Below are 14,609 nucleotides of genomic sequence, written 5' to 3' on the forward strand. Positions count from 1 at the left end.
GAGAAGGACAGAGACATCCTAGTACATGAAGCTCACAGAACCCCTAATAAACATGACCAAAAGAGATCCTCACCACGACACGTTGTAATTAAACTTACCACAGTGAAACATAAAGAAAAGATCCTAAAATGTGCAAGAGAGAAACGTCAGATTACTCTCAGAGGATCTCCAATTAGACTCACAGCAGACTTCTCATCAGAAACACTACAGGCTAGGAGGGAATGGCAAGACATAGCACAGGTGCTAAGAGAGAAAAATTGCCAGCCCAGAATATTATATCCTGCCAAGCTCTCATTTGTGAATGAAGGTGAAATAAAGACCTTTCATAGCAAACAGAAATTGAAAGACTTTGCGGCCACTCGTCCGGCCCTACAAAAGATACTTAAAGATGTGCTACACTCAGAAACACAAAAACACGGCCATCAATATGAAAGAAGGTAAAGGAAGAAAACCTACCAGTAAAAGAGCATGGGAAGCTCAAAGCATATAATAGAAAATATCTCCGGGAAAATGGCAGGGCAAAGTCACTACGTATCAATAGTCACATTAAACATTAATGAACTTAACTCTTCAGTTAAAAGACACCGTTTGGCTGATTGGCTTAAGGAACAAAACCCAACTAGTTGTTGCCTACAAGAAACACATCTCTCTAACAAAGATGCATGCAGACTGAAAGTGAAAGGTTGGAAAAAGATATTCCATGCCAACAGAAACCAAAAAAAAAGCAGGTGTAGCCATATTAATATCAGACAAAATAAACTTTAATACAAAAACTGTTAAGAAAGACAAAGAGGGGCACTATATAATGATTAAGGGTTCAATTCAACAGGAAGATGTAACTATTATAAATGTATATGCACCTAATTACAGGGCACCAGTCTATTTAAAAGATATGTTAAGGGACTTAAAGGGAGATTTAGATTCCAATACAATAGTACTGGGGGACTTCAATACTCCACTCTCAGAAATAGACAGATCATCCGGACAGAAGATCAACAAGGAAACAGCAGATTTAATTGACACTATTGCCCAAATGCATCTCAAGGACCTAGAAAAACTGCAGCAAACCAAACCCAAATCTAGTAGTAGAAGAGAAATAATTAAAATCAGAGAAGAAATGAACAGGATTGAATCCAAAAAAACATTACAAAAAATCAGCCAAGCGAGGAGCTGGTTTTTTGAAAAAATAAACAAAATTGACACCCCATTGGCCCAACTAACTAAAAAAAGAAGAGAAAAGACCCAAATCAATAAAATCAGAGATGAAAAAGGAAACGTAACAACAGACACCACAGACATAAAAAGAATCATCAGAAATTACTACAAAGACTTGTATGCCAGCAAACAGGAAAATCTATCAGAAATGGAAAGATTCCTGGACACATGCAATCTACCAAAATTGAACCATGAAGACATAGAAAACCTAAATAGACCCATAACTGAAACAGAAATTGAAAGAGTCATAAAGGCCCTCCCAACAAAGAAAAGCCCAGGACCAGATGGATTCACTGCTGAATTCTCCCAGACATTTAAAGAACTAATCCCATTTCTTCTCAAACTATTCAGAACAATCGAAAAAGAGGGAATCCTCCCAAATTCTTTCTATGAAGCCAGCATCACCTTAATCCCTAAGCCAGAGAAAGATGCAGCACTGAAAGAAAATTATAGACCAATATCCCTGATGAACATAGACGCAAAAATCCTCAATAAAATTCTGGCCAATAGAATACAACAACATATCAGAAAAATCATCCACCCAGACCAAGTGGGATTTATCCCTGGTATGCAGGGATGGTTCAACATTCGCGAATCAATCAATGTGATTCATCACGTTAACAGACTGCAGAAGAAAAACCATATGATTATCTCAATAGATGCAGAGAGAGCATTCGATAAAATTCAACACCCTTTCATGATGAAAACTCTAAGCAAATTGGGTATAGAAGGAACATTCCTCAATATAATCAGAGCAACTTATGAAAAACCATGGCCAGCATCCTATTGAATGGGGAAAAGTTGGAAGCATTTCCACTGAGATCTGGCACCAGACAGGGATGCCCACTCTCACCACTGCTATTTAACATAGCTCTGGAAGTTTTAGCCAGAGCCATCAGACAAGAAAAAGAAATTAAAGGAATACAAATTGAGAAGGAAGAAATCAAACTATCCCTCTTTGCTGATGGTATGATTCTTTACTTAGACGATCCAAAGAACTCTACTAAGAGACTATTGGAACTCATAGAGGAGTTTGGCAAAGTGGCAGTATATAAAATCAATGCACAAAAATCAACAGCCTTTGTATACACAAGCAATGCCACGGCTGAGAAAGAACTGCTAAGATCAATCCCATTCACAATAGCTACAAAAACAATCAAATACCTGGGAATAAACTTAACCAAGGACGTTAAAGATCTCTACGATGAAAATTACAAAACCTTAAAGAAAGAAATAGAAGAGGATACCAAGAAATGGAAAAATCTTCCATGCTCATGTATTGGAAGAATCAACATCATCAAAATGTCCATACTCCCAAAAGCAATTTATACATTCAATGCAATTCCAATCAGGATAGCAAAGACATTCTTCTCAGATCTAGAAAAAATGATGCTGAAATTCATATGGAGGCACAAGAGACCTCGAATAGCTAAAGCAATCTTGTACAACAAAAACAAAGCCGGAGGCATCACAATACCAGATTTCAGGACATACTACAGGGCAGTTGTAATCAAAACAGCATGGTACTGGTACAGAAACAGATGGACAGACCAATGGAACAGAATTGAAACACCAGAAATCAACCCAAACATCTACAGCCAACTTATATTTGATCAAGGATCTAAAACCAATTCCTGAAGCAAGGACAGTCTATTCAATAAATGGTGCTGGGAAAACTGGATTTCCACGTGCAGAAGCATGAAGCAAGACCCCTACCTTACACCTTACACAAAAATCCACTCAACATGGATTAAAGACCTAAATCTACAACCTGACACCATCAAGTTATTAGAGAACATTGGAGAAACCCTTCAAGATATTGGCACAGGCAAAGAATTTCTGGAAAAGACCCAGGAGGCACAGGCAGTCAAAGCCAAAATCAACTATTGGGATTGCATCATATTGAGAAGTTTCTGTACTGCAAAAGAAACAGGAGAGTGAAGAGACAACCGACAGAATGGGAAAAAATATTTGCAAACTATGCAACAGATAAAGGGTTAATAACCAGAATCTACAAAGAGATCAAGAAACTCCACAAAAACAAATCCAACAACCCACTTCAGAGATGGGCCAAGGACTTCAACAGACATTTTTCAAAAGAGGAAATCCAAATGGCCAACAGGCACATGAAAAAATGTTCAAGATCACTAGCAATCAGGGAAATGCAAATCAAAACCACTATGAGGTTTCACCTTACCCCGGTCAGAATGGCTCACATTCAGAAATCTACCAACAATAGATGCTGGAGAGGATGTGGGGAAAAAGGAACACTAACCCACTGTTGGTGGGAATGCAAACTGGTTAAGCCACTATGGAAGTCAGTCTGGAGATCCCTCAGAAACCTGAATATAACCCTACCACACAACCCAGCCATCCCACTCCTTGGAATTTACCCAAAGGAAATGAAACTGGCAACAAAAAAGCTGTCTGCACATTAATGTTTATTGCAGCTCAATTCACAATAGCCAAGACCTGGAACCAACCTAAATGCCCATCAACAGTAGACTGGATAAAGAAATTACGGGATATGTACTCTTCAGAATACTATATTGCAGTAAGAAACAATGAAATCCAGTCATTTGCAACAAAATGGAGGAATCTGGAACACATCATGCTGAGTGAATTAAGCCAGTCCCAAAGGGACAAATGTCATATGTTCTCCCTGATCGGTGACAACTGACTGAACACCAAAAAGGAAACCTCCTGAAGTGAAATGGACACTATGAGAAACGATGACTTGATCAGCATAGCCCTGACTGTTAATGAACAACTTAATACATTATCCCTCTTAGTATTTTTTTTGTCTGTTCTATTTAATACAACTGGTTTAATTCTGTAATTAATACACAGTTATTCTTAAGTGTTGAAATTTAACTGAAATGTGATCCCTGTTAAACATAAGAGTGGGAATAAGAGAGGGAAGAGATGTATAATTTGGGACATGCTCAAGCTGACTTGCCCCAAATGGTAGAGTTAGAAACATACCAGGGGATTCCAACTCAATCCCATCAAGGTGGCATGTACCAATGCCATCTCACTAGTCCAAGTGATCAATTTCAGTTCACAATTGATCATAATGAAAGGACTAAGAGTCAAAGGGATCACATAAACAAGTCTAGTACCTGCTAATACTAACCAATAGAATAAATAAAGGGGAGAGTGATCCAACATGGGAAGCCAGATACACAGCAGACTCATAGAATGGCAGATGTCCTAAACAGCACTCTGGCCTCAGAATCAGCCCTAAAGCCATTCAGATCTGGCTGAAAAGCCCATGAGAGTATTTCAGGCATGGAGAACAGGTCTTCAAAGAAGGAGGTACCTTTCTCTGAAGGGAGGAGAGAACCTCCACTTTGACTATGACCTTGTCTAAACAAGATAAGAGTCGGAGAACTCATGACTGGAGCATAGGGAGATTACTGATGCCATAAACAGGAGTGTCAATTTGTAAAGTCAACAACAGGAGTCACTGTGCACTTACTCCTCATGTGGGATCTCTGTCCTTAATGTGCTGTACATTGAGATTTAATGCTATAACACGTACTCAAACAATATATTTCACTTTGTGGTTCTATGTGGGTGCAAACTGTTGAAATCTTTACTTAATGTATACTAAACTGATCTTCTGTATATATAGAAAATTGAAAAATGAATCTTGATATGAATGGAAGGGGAGAGAGAGCGGGAAAGGGGAGGGTTGCGGGTGGGAGGGAAGTCATCGTGGGGGAGGGGAATGCCAATGTAGTCCATAAGCTGTGCTTTGGAAATCTATATTCATTAAATAAAAGTTAAAAAAAAAAAAAAAGAAACTAGATCCAGAGGGGCTGGAGCTGTGGCGTCGTGGGCTAAAGCCTCTGCCTGTGGCGCCAGCATCCCATGTGGGAGCCAGGTCGAGTCCCAGCTGCTCCTCTTCCAATCCAGGTCTCTGCTATGGCCTGGGAAAACAGTGGAAGATGGCCCAAGTGTTCAGGCCCCTGCACTCCACTTGCAAGATCTGGAAAAAACTCCAGGCTCCTGGCTTCAGACTGGCCCAGCTCCAGCTGCTGCAGCCATTTGGGGAGTAAACCAATGGAGAGAAGACGTCTCTCACTCTCTCTGTCTGTAACTCTACCTCTCAAAATAAATAAATAAAATATATATTTAAGAAAGAAAGAAAGAGAGAGAGAGAGAAGGAAGGAAGGGGGAAGGAGGGAAAGGAGGAAGGGGGGAGGGGGAAGGGGAAAGGGAGGGAGGGAATGAGGGAGGGGGAAAGGGGGAGGGAGGGCGGGAGGGAGGGAAGGAGGAAAGAAGGGAAGGAGGGAAGGAGGAAAAAAACCATATCCAGAATCTAAGCACTCTAACACTGAAGACAGGTAAAATGGCCCACGAGGTCAGCAAACCTAGGTATAAAGGATATATCAGCAAAAAACAAACAACAACTCTTGCCTGGAGAAATTTACACTTTTGTGTACCTGCAAACCTACAAATGTGACTGGAGACTCTTAGGGGTCTCTACAACCTTTTCAAGGGATCCAAGAGGTCAAAAGTATTTTCACTATAACACTAAAACATGATTTGTCTTTTTTACTGATTATTAAGAGCCAGTGGACAAAACTGCTGGTATCTCAGCACAAATCAAGCCAGAAGCATCAAACTATTCTAACAGTCATTGCATTCTTCACTGCCACACAGTTTTTTCAAAAGGCAGGATGTCCTTGATAAGCCAGTAAAAAACATTAATTTTACTAAATTTGAATCCTTGAGTATATATCTTTTTAATATTCTGTGTGATAAAATAGAAAATACATGTAATTTCTGCCATATACTGAATAATGATAGTTATCTGGAGAAAAAGCACCAGTGCAACTGAATTACAAATTCAAGTAGCTGTTTTTATTATAAAACACTTTTTTTTTAAAGAACTGCAGAAACTATGATCATTCAGACTTGGGCATTTGGCAGATCTTTCCTCAAAATGACTAAACGGCTTTTACCACAAGGAAAACTAATACAGCTTTTGTTCTCAGCAGTAAAATATAAGCTCTCAAGCAAAATTTTCAACTTTGGCTAATGGTATCTGCTACCGTGAGACTAACAGCTTCCCAGTACTTAGACTTCTTTGGTGTCCAGTGCTGTGTTGCAGCAGGTTAAGCTGCTGCTTGGGATGCTGGCATCTGAGTGTATGGTTTGAGTCCCAGCTAATGCACACTTCCACTCCTTTGCTCCAAATGCTGCTAATGCACCCAGAAGGCAGTGAATGACAGCTCAAGTACTTGGGATTCTGATACCAATGTGGGAGACATGGATGGCATTCCTGGCTACTGCCTGTTGCAGGTCACTAGAGATTGAACCAGCAGATGGAAGATATATCTATCTGTCTACCTTCCTCTCTTCTTCTTCTTCCTCCCTCCCTCCTTGTCACTCTGCCTTTCAAATAAATAAATAAATGTTTTTATTTATGTAAAGCTGCTGCCTGCAGTGCCAGTATTGCACAATGGCACACGTTTGAGTCCTGGCTGCTTTACTTCCGATCCAGCTCCCTGCTATTGCCTGGGAAAGCAGGGAAAGATGGCCCAAGTCCTTGGGCCCCTGCACCTGTGTGGGAGACCTGGAAGAAAGTCCTGGCTCCTGGCTTCAGATTGGCCCAGCTCAGGCCCTTGCAGCCATCTGGGGTGTAAACCAAAAGATGGAAGACCTCTGTCTATTTCTCTCTGCAACCTAGTAACTCTGCTTTTCAAATAAATAAATAAAATAAATCTTTAAAAAAACTTAAAATTTTAAGATCACTAGTGATATTACAATTGTGAATTTTTCATACATAATAAAGAGTGTAAACAATAGAAAAGTATACCTACTTCAATGAACCAGTATGTTTCCATTGGCTAACGCACAATGTCAGAAAATCATGCAGAGGTAAAAGTCATCACAGCATAGGACAGACCAACAAATTTCAAATAAGTGTAGAAAAGATGATCCATATGGTTTCAAATATCACATCATAACTATTCTTCTTGAAATTACTACTTACGAAGTTTTGGTGTAGTGGCAAAAAATTAATTATCTGAAAAAGTTATTGAAACACTACCTTTTCCAATAACATACCTGTGTGAAGATGGATTTTTTTCACAAACTTCAATGAAAGCAACTTATCTCAGTAGATTGCATATAGAAGCATATATGAAAATTAAGTAGTCTTTTATTGAGCCACACATTGGAAATTAGAGAAAATGGAAAATAAGTGACACTTTATTGTTTGTTTTGTTTTAGAAAAGTCATTTTTCATATCTAGTATGTTACTTGCTGCCATGTAATGAGATTATTATTCAGTGAATTCGTAACTATTTCAAAATGTTCTATTTTAATTACCAACAAGGTAAATATTTACAAATTTAACTCAAATAAATAAAGGTTCTTGGGAGTCTTCAATTTTAAGTGACGTAGACAACTTTTTTTTTAAAGATTTATTTATTTATTTGAAAGTCAGAGTTACACAGAGAGAGAAGGAGAGGCAGAGAGAAATAGGTCCGCCAACTGCTAGTTCACTCTCCATTTGGCCACAACAGCTGGAGCTGCAGGCAGTGGCTTAACCCCTTGCGCCATAGTGCCAGCCCCTAGACAACTGCTAAGACCAAGAAGGTCCGGGCCTGCCCTCTGGTGTAGGGAATAAAGCTGCCGCCTGCAGGGCCGACATCCCACATGGATGCTGGTTTGAATCCTGGCTGCTCCACTTCTGATCCAGCTGCCTGCTAATGCACCTGGGAAAGCAGCAGAGGATGGCCCAAGTCCTAGGGCCCCTGCACCCACGTGGGAGACCCGGAAGAAGCTCCTGGCTCCTTGCTTCAGACTGCCCCAAATCCAGCCACTGGGGAGTGAACCAGCAGATGAAAGACCTCTCTTGTCTCTTCCCCTCTCTCTGTAATTCTGCCTTTTAGATAAATAAATCTTTTTTTTTTTTTTGACAGGCAGAGTTAGACAGTGAGAGAGAGAAACAGAGAGAAAGGTCTTCCTTCCGTTGGTTCACCCCCCAAATGGCCACTACAGCCGGCGAGCTGCGCTGATCCAAAGCCAGGAGCCAGGTGCTTCCTCCTGGTCTCCCATGCGGGTGCAGGGCCCAAGCACTTGGGCCATCCTCCACTGCCTTCCTGGACCACAGCAGAGAGCTGGACTGGAAGAGGAGCAACCGGGACAGAATCCGGCGCCGCAACAAGGACTAGAACCCGGGTGCCAGCGCCACGGGTGGAGGATTAGCCTAGTGAGCCGCAGCACCGGCCATAAATAAATCTTAAAAAAAAAAAAAAAAAAAAAAAAAAGCTAAAAAGCTAAGAAGATTGAGGATCACTGTTCTAAGGTATTTATAGCCACTCCCATTTCCCATTTATGTCCTACTTACTAAGAGACTGTGTAAGGCATTAAGAATAGAAAAAAAAGGAAGGGAAATACATTCAATTCTGTATCATGTTGGTAACCAAAAGAACAACAGAAGATGTTTATAAATTGTTCTTTGTTCTAATTATAAACAACATAATTCATTATCCACAACAGACAATTAGTTGATTATATTTAAGCCAGAAAAGTTCATGAAAGATACAAAAATCCTTCCTTAGGGTAACCAACTAAAAAACAACAAAGGCTATAAAGTCACTATCACAAAACTATAAATATTTCCTCAAGTTATACATTTACATTTCAAAAAAAAAACCATAGTGAAGAACAATTAATCTCAATAAGAGAAATAATAAGCCACCACATTTCTTCGTTACAGTTAACTTCAAACATTTATTCCTTATTTCTAATAAAGATGAACTCTTTACACATAACTCCACTGGTGAAGTGGAACGCATAGTAAAGTGGCATAGTAGGTAAAGCTGCCACCTGCAATGCCAGCATCCAATACAGGTGCCAGCTCAAGTCCTGGCTGCTCCACTTCCAATTCAGCTCCCTGCTAATGTGCCTGGGAAAGCAGCGGAAGATGGCCCAATCCTTGAGCCCCTGCATCCATGTGAGAGACCCAGAAGCAGCTCTACTGGGGCCATTTGAGGAGTGAACCAGTGGGTGGAAGATCCCTCTCTCTCTACCTCTTTCGCTCTCTGTAAGCTCTGCCTTTCAAATACATAAATAAACCTTTAAAAAAATTCTCCTATTGCAACTAATCTTAAAAATTAGCACACCTTTTATCAATGACACAGAATTTCCCAAGAGTTTGAAAATAAAAACAAAGGGCCAGTGCTCTGGCATAGCATGTAAAGCCACCGCTTGCAGCGCCAGCATCCTAAATGGGTGCCAGTTGAAGTCCCAGCTACTCCACTTCTAATCCAGCTCCCTACTACTGTGCCTGGGAAAGCAGTGAAAGATGGTCCAAGTGTTTGGGCTTCTGCACCCACGTAGGAGACCCAGAAGCTCCTGGTTCCTGGCTTCAGATCTGCCCAGCTTCGGCCACTGCAATCATTTGGGGAGTCAACCAGCAGATAGATGATCTTTCTCTCTCTCTCTCTAACTCTGCCTTTCAAATAAATAAAATCTTTTTAATAATAAAATAAAAACAGAAAATACATGTATACATATATTATTAACCCTATTATGTAAGTTTTCCAATTCACAAGTTAACTTTGCTGAGACTGGTTGAATTGGTAAGGTCAATAAACAGACGGATTCTTCAATTTAGTCATTTTTTAGTCCTCTGATTGAACAACAGACAGTAATCAGGTGCTCTCCTTAGCAAGAATCTTTGCATTCAAAGAAAGTGGGTATTGGGGCCAGCACTGTGGAGCCCATAGGGGCAACAGTTTGTGACCCATCCGCTCCACTTCTGATCCAGCTCCCTGCTAATGCACTTGGGAAAGCAACACAAGATGGCTCAAGTGCTTAGACCACTGCACCAACGTGGGAGACCCTGAAGAAGCTCCTGGCTCCAGATCTGCCCAGCTCCAGCCTTTATGGCCTAAAAGGAGTGTATCAGCAGATGGAAGATCTTTCTGTCTCTCCTCTCTCTGTAACTCTACCTCTCAAATAAATAAATAAAATCTTAAAAAAAAAAAATCAAACCTCAAATGTCTGCTTCAGGGGCCAGTGCTGTGGCGTAGCAGGTAAAGCCACCACCTGCAGTGCCGGCATCCCTTATGGACACCAGTTCAAGTCCTGGCTGCTCCATTTCTGATCCAGCTCTCTGCTATGGCCTGGGAAAGCAGTATAAGATGGCCCAAGTCCTTGGGCCCCTGTACCCACGTGGGAAGATCTGGAGGAAGCTCCTACCTCCTGGCTTTGGATCAGCGCAGCTCCTGCCGTTGCAGCCAACTGGGGAGTGAACCAGTGGATGGAAAACACCTCTCTCTCTCTCTCTCTCCCTCTTTCTCCTTCTCTCTCTGTGTAACTCTTTCAACTGAATAAATAAATCTTAAAGAAAAAAAGATGTCTGCTTAATTCTAATACATTTTTTTAAAAAGTGAATATTTATAAACTCTAAGACTAGAGAGGTTCTTCAAGGATACCTGGTTTCCTCACAAGGCTACACCGATCACATCTGCTCCAAACTAAGCCTCAAAATCTGCATACCTCCTTCACTTACAGCTTTTACGTTTACTTTCAAAAATCACAAGTCAAATTCTTTGTTTTGACAACACAAGACTTTTGAATCGATTTAACTACCCACCAACTAGTTAACTAAAACAGCTGGAGTAGTTAATTCTGGAAATGAAAAAAGAAAAATTTAAGGTTTCCACTTCAAATTACAAAAATCTCTAAGGAGGAAATTATGTTAAAGTCAACCTAAACTCCACAACAGACAACATGCTTACGGTACACTACACTTTCTCCTAAATGTACACAGAGTCTATGCTCCTGGTCACATGGCCACGGGTCCAGAAGTCAAGGGACTACAGAGTGTGTTCCCGGTATGTTTATATCCCAAGACATGAAAGTCTATCTCATCCTGCGCCACCTCTCCTCTCAGCAAATAGGTGTGTGCGGAGTCAGAGGCGACTGGATCCAAGATAGAAACAGAAGAGTGGGTGGGATCCAGTGCACCCAAAACAGGCTCCCTCTTGCTCCACCCTACCTCCAGCTAGGGAGGAAGCGCTAGGCTGGAAATCCCGAAACAGCGCTCAAGGACGCGGCAGTGGGGCACAGAGCAGCGAAAGCGAGGCAGCTCATGCTCCCACACGACCTCCAGACAGAGGCCCAGGCTTGAGGCCTACAGCCGCCCACCGACCGCGGCCCCCAGCGTAGGGCCCGGGGTCCACAACAGCCCAGGTGCGGAGCGCATGCGCGCGGCGCGGGGCAGCCGCCCACCCCGCGGCCGGCTCTGGGCCACAGACTGCGCCAGGCCCCACGCAGCCTCGCTCCCGAGCAGGGCCTCAGAGCCCAGCAGCCACGAATGCCGCCCCCCAGGTCTTGGACTCGGGCATCACCTGGATCCGGGTCGTCAGGCTCACACCTCCCGTTGATGTTCAAGGGCCGCAGACCTAGAAACGTTTCTTCGGACAAGGGCGCCGCCAGCGTCCTCCGAACTTGCTTCAGTTTAAGCTCAGCGCCTTCCTGGTTCCAGCGCCAGGCAACCTCAGCCGAGCTTCCGAGTGCATCGATGGAGGCTGCCAGGAGACAGGAATGCCGAGCGAATAGATTGTCACGCCGCCAATTTTTTGTTTGGTGTTTATTTTGCGAGCTTGTTTAATTTGATTTTCTTGTTTCCAGAAAGCAATAAAGGTTGGACTAGAGGGTATTACTGCCTTAGTCGTCGTCGTTATTGTCATATATAATCAGTAAACTAATCTGCATTGTAGGAAGTTATGTTTAAGACACCCACACGTAACAAAACTGGTTATCTCGAGCTGCGGGAGGGGGAAATTCACCCAACAATAATAAATCATGGGAGTGTGTCTGTATAGACTCGTGTGTGATTAAATTGTAATGATTTATTTGCAAAACTGCATTAAAAGCCACTGTTTCTTCTGCCCTGAAGGTGAAGGCACTCACAAGTTGGGTGCAAATTAGTTTCTCAGATTAAAGTGCGTAGAGGAATAAGCAGAAACTGCCCGAGGCGGGGAGTGAAAGTTTCTTCTGAAAGAGAAATCAAATGCACATAGGATTTTTTTTTAATTTTTTAAACCAACAGAAATTAAAGCAAGTCAGCATTTTCTGTAACACATAGTACCTTATATTTTTTTTCTTGCATGAAAAGTCACTTTCCCCTAATTTACTGCAAGTAAGCAAAGCTAACGCTTGGTTTGGATCGACTGTGAAACCAACTATTCACAACTGCTAGATAACCAAGTAACAATTTTCTGCAAACACTTGAGATGCACAGTATATTTCTTGTAAGTAGTTATGCCTTAACTAACCAGTTTTCAGGAACAGCTGTAAAACAACTGCAATATTACATGTTTATTTTAAATAATTCAAGAGCTGGGGGAACCCTTAGGGTCCTGAATTTTATTAGAACCTGTATATCTGTCAGCACACTGTCAGCTAAGCTTTCCCCTCAATCCTTTTTACCAAAACTGAGTTTTGACATGTCTTGTCTCCAGAAAACATTTGCTCTTTAGTGAAGCATCATTAAAACTTTCTGAGCATGCATCAGTATTTGATGTTACAGCCCTGTATTTTTTAAAAACTAAACTTTCCCTAGGCCAGTGGGAGTCTGTGGTCAGACACTGCGGATTTCTAATAACTCGGTCTGATATAAACACCAGTATTCCTAAATATAAAATGAGCCAATGAGCTGAGATCATGGAAATATCTATTAGCTTGAATTGGACAACAGCTGTGTCTGAACCTTCCCTGATGAAAGTGTTCATCTTTCCCTCTAGATTAGTAGATAGAACTTACAAGTCTTGGTCCTGAAAAAGTAAAGAAGTGGATGGGTCTCCTGAACTCTATCAGGCTTTTCATATTTTATTTTGGAGCTGCCTACTAATACGTATTTGACATCTTAGAATGAGATCTCTTTGAGCATCAAATTCATTTAGATGACCCCATTACTGGCCATTATGCTAAATAGTCTTTAAAAATGATTTTCATAAAAGACTCAAGTTTTATGATTATTCCTCTTTGATAATATCAGAATTTAAGTACTTACAGAGAATAGCCCTAGACTTACTGTGAAACCGTGTTTCATATAACTTGGGAAAGTTTGAGTATGTGAGTCTCTTTTACGGTGTAGTCAAACAAATGCAAGTGCTTATCTAATTCATTGATATCTAAAAGCTATTGCTACTGAAAAGTTAAAGATCTTAATTCTTCCTCCTAGAATACCAAAAAAAAAAAAAAAAAAAGAAATGTTTTAAGAAGAGGGAAAGATGACTTCAGTAAAAAAGGAAAAGCAGTATTTCTAAAAATTATAATTTCCATCTTCCTTAAATTCACTAAGTGTGAACATTTTAACCAGAGGAGCCACCATATTGTAGTATGCCAAAGTTACAGATAGTCTCTCTTTACATATATTTCAAGAAACATACATCAAGGTACAATTGTGTTCCCTTTTTACAACTGTTTCAGGTTACTGTAATAGAACTTCTCAAATTATCCGCTGTGTTTTGATGCTCTATCCAAAGAGTAGAAGATATAAGTATTAACGTTCTGTAATTGCTTTTATTTTTACTGAATATTAGATCCAAGAAAATAACAAATTACCTTTAATACAAATTACCTTTGGAAAGCCTGTATTAACAGTCATGGCGCTTGGAAATGTCGCCAAAGCCGCACTGAAAGAGGTGTATTTGTTTACATAACTTTCCGGACGAAGATGTTCTTGCGAGCCCTACCCAGATAATTCTCCCAACCCCTGTTCTGCACAGTGCGGGCAGATGACTCGGAACACAGAACAAACGGCCTTAGTGAACATAACCCAGGCATTCCCTTTTAAGCCGTTGTCTTAGTGAGAGAAAGACGAGAGAGAGACTTTCTCCCGGCAACCACCTCTTTTTCGAACAGTCTACAATTAGTAAAATTAGTCGGGGCACAAAGTTAATGTCGATTTTTCCCCCCAAACTCCTAGAGGGATAATCTCTTGTTTGTCAGGATGAGGAAACTAACTAGACCATTTCCCAGGGTGCTAAGGAAGAGCTCCTGCAGTTGATCGTGGGAGGGGTCCGGACGCAGGGAGTTGGGAAGAAGGGAGAGAATGTTGAGATACCCCCCACACACACCCCGACGGGAAGCCGGGGCGAACTGTCCTCGGCTGGGCGCTGACACTTTAAAATGGGGTCAGTCTGGGAGCAGCTGCTGCTGGGGAAACGTGTCACCGACCGGCCCCTCCAGCCAGGTCGGCTCGGACTCCAAGTCGAGAGCCGTGGGCGAATCTCTCAGAGCAGGTCGTGACGCGGGGTGACGAGGCGAGCTCAGCCTGGCTGCGGGCCGGGAACCTCCTAAGAAGAGCCGCTCCGGTCTTGGCAGGGCTGTGAAGCTAGAATGAGGCCGCGCGG

At 41.7% G+C, this 14,609-nt stretch overlaps 1 protein-coding gene across 14 annotated transcripts in view; it reads right to left on the reverse strand.

Moving 5' to 3' along the window:
* RSRC1 (arginine and serine rich coiled-coil 1) overlaps positions 1-11,732 on the reverse strand; it is a 447,518-nt gene extending 435,786 nt beyond the window's left edge. For 12 of the 14 annotated variants that reach the window (XR_016233240.1, XR_016233241.1, XR_016233238.1 and 9 more), the window contains exon 1: positions 11,598-11,732. The gene's annotated coding sequence lies outside the window, so the exon portion shown is untranslated. Of the gene's footprint in view, positions 1-11,245; positions 11,444-11,597 lie in introns of those variants that run through there. The other 2 variants (XR_016233239.1, XM_070072603.2) reach the window with 2 other exon arrangements.
* Positions 11,733-14,609: the final 2,877 nt, after the last annotated feature.

Source organism: Oryctolagus cuniculus, chromosome 4 (genome assembly GCF_051225735.1).
Source record: "Oryctolagus cuniculus isolate XC-2025 breed Fujian yellow rabbit chromosome 4, ASM5122573v1, whole genome shotgun sequence".
In the NCBI taxonomy this organism is placed as follows: Eukaryota; Metazoa; Chordata; class Mammalia; order Lagomorpha; family Leporidae; genus Oryctolagus; species Oryctolagus cuniculus.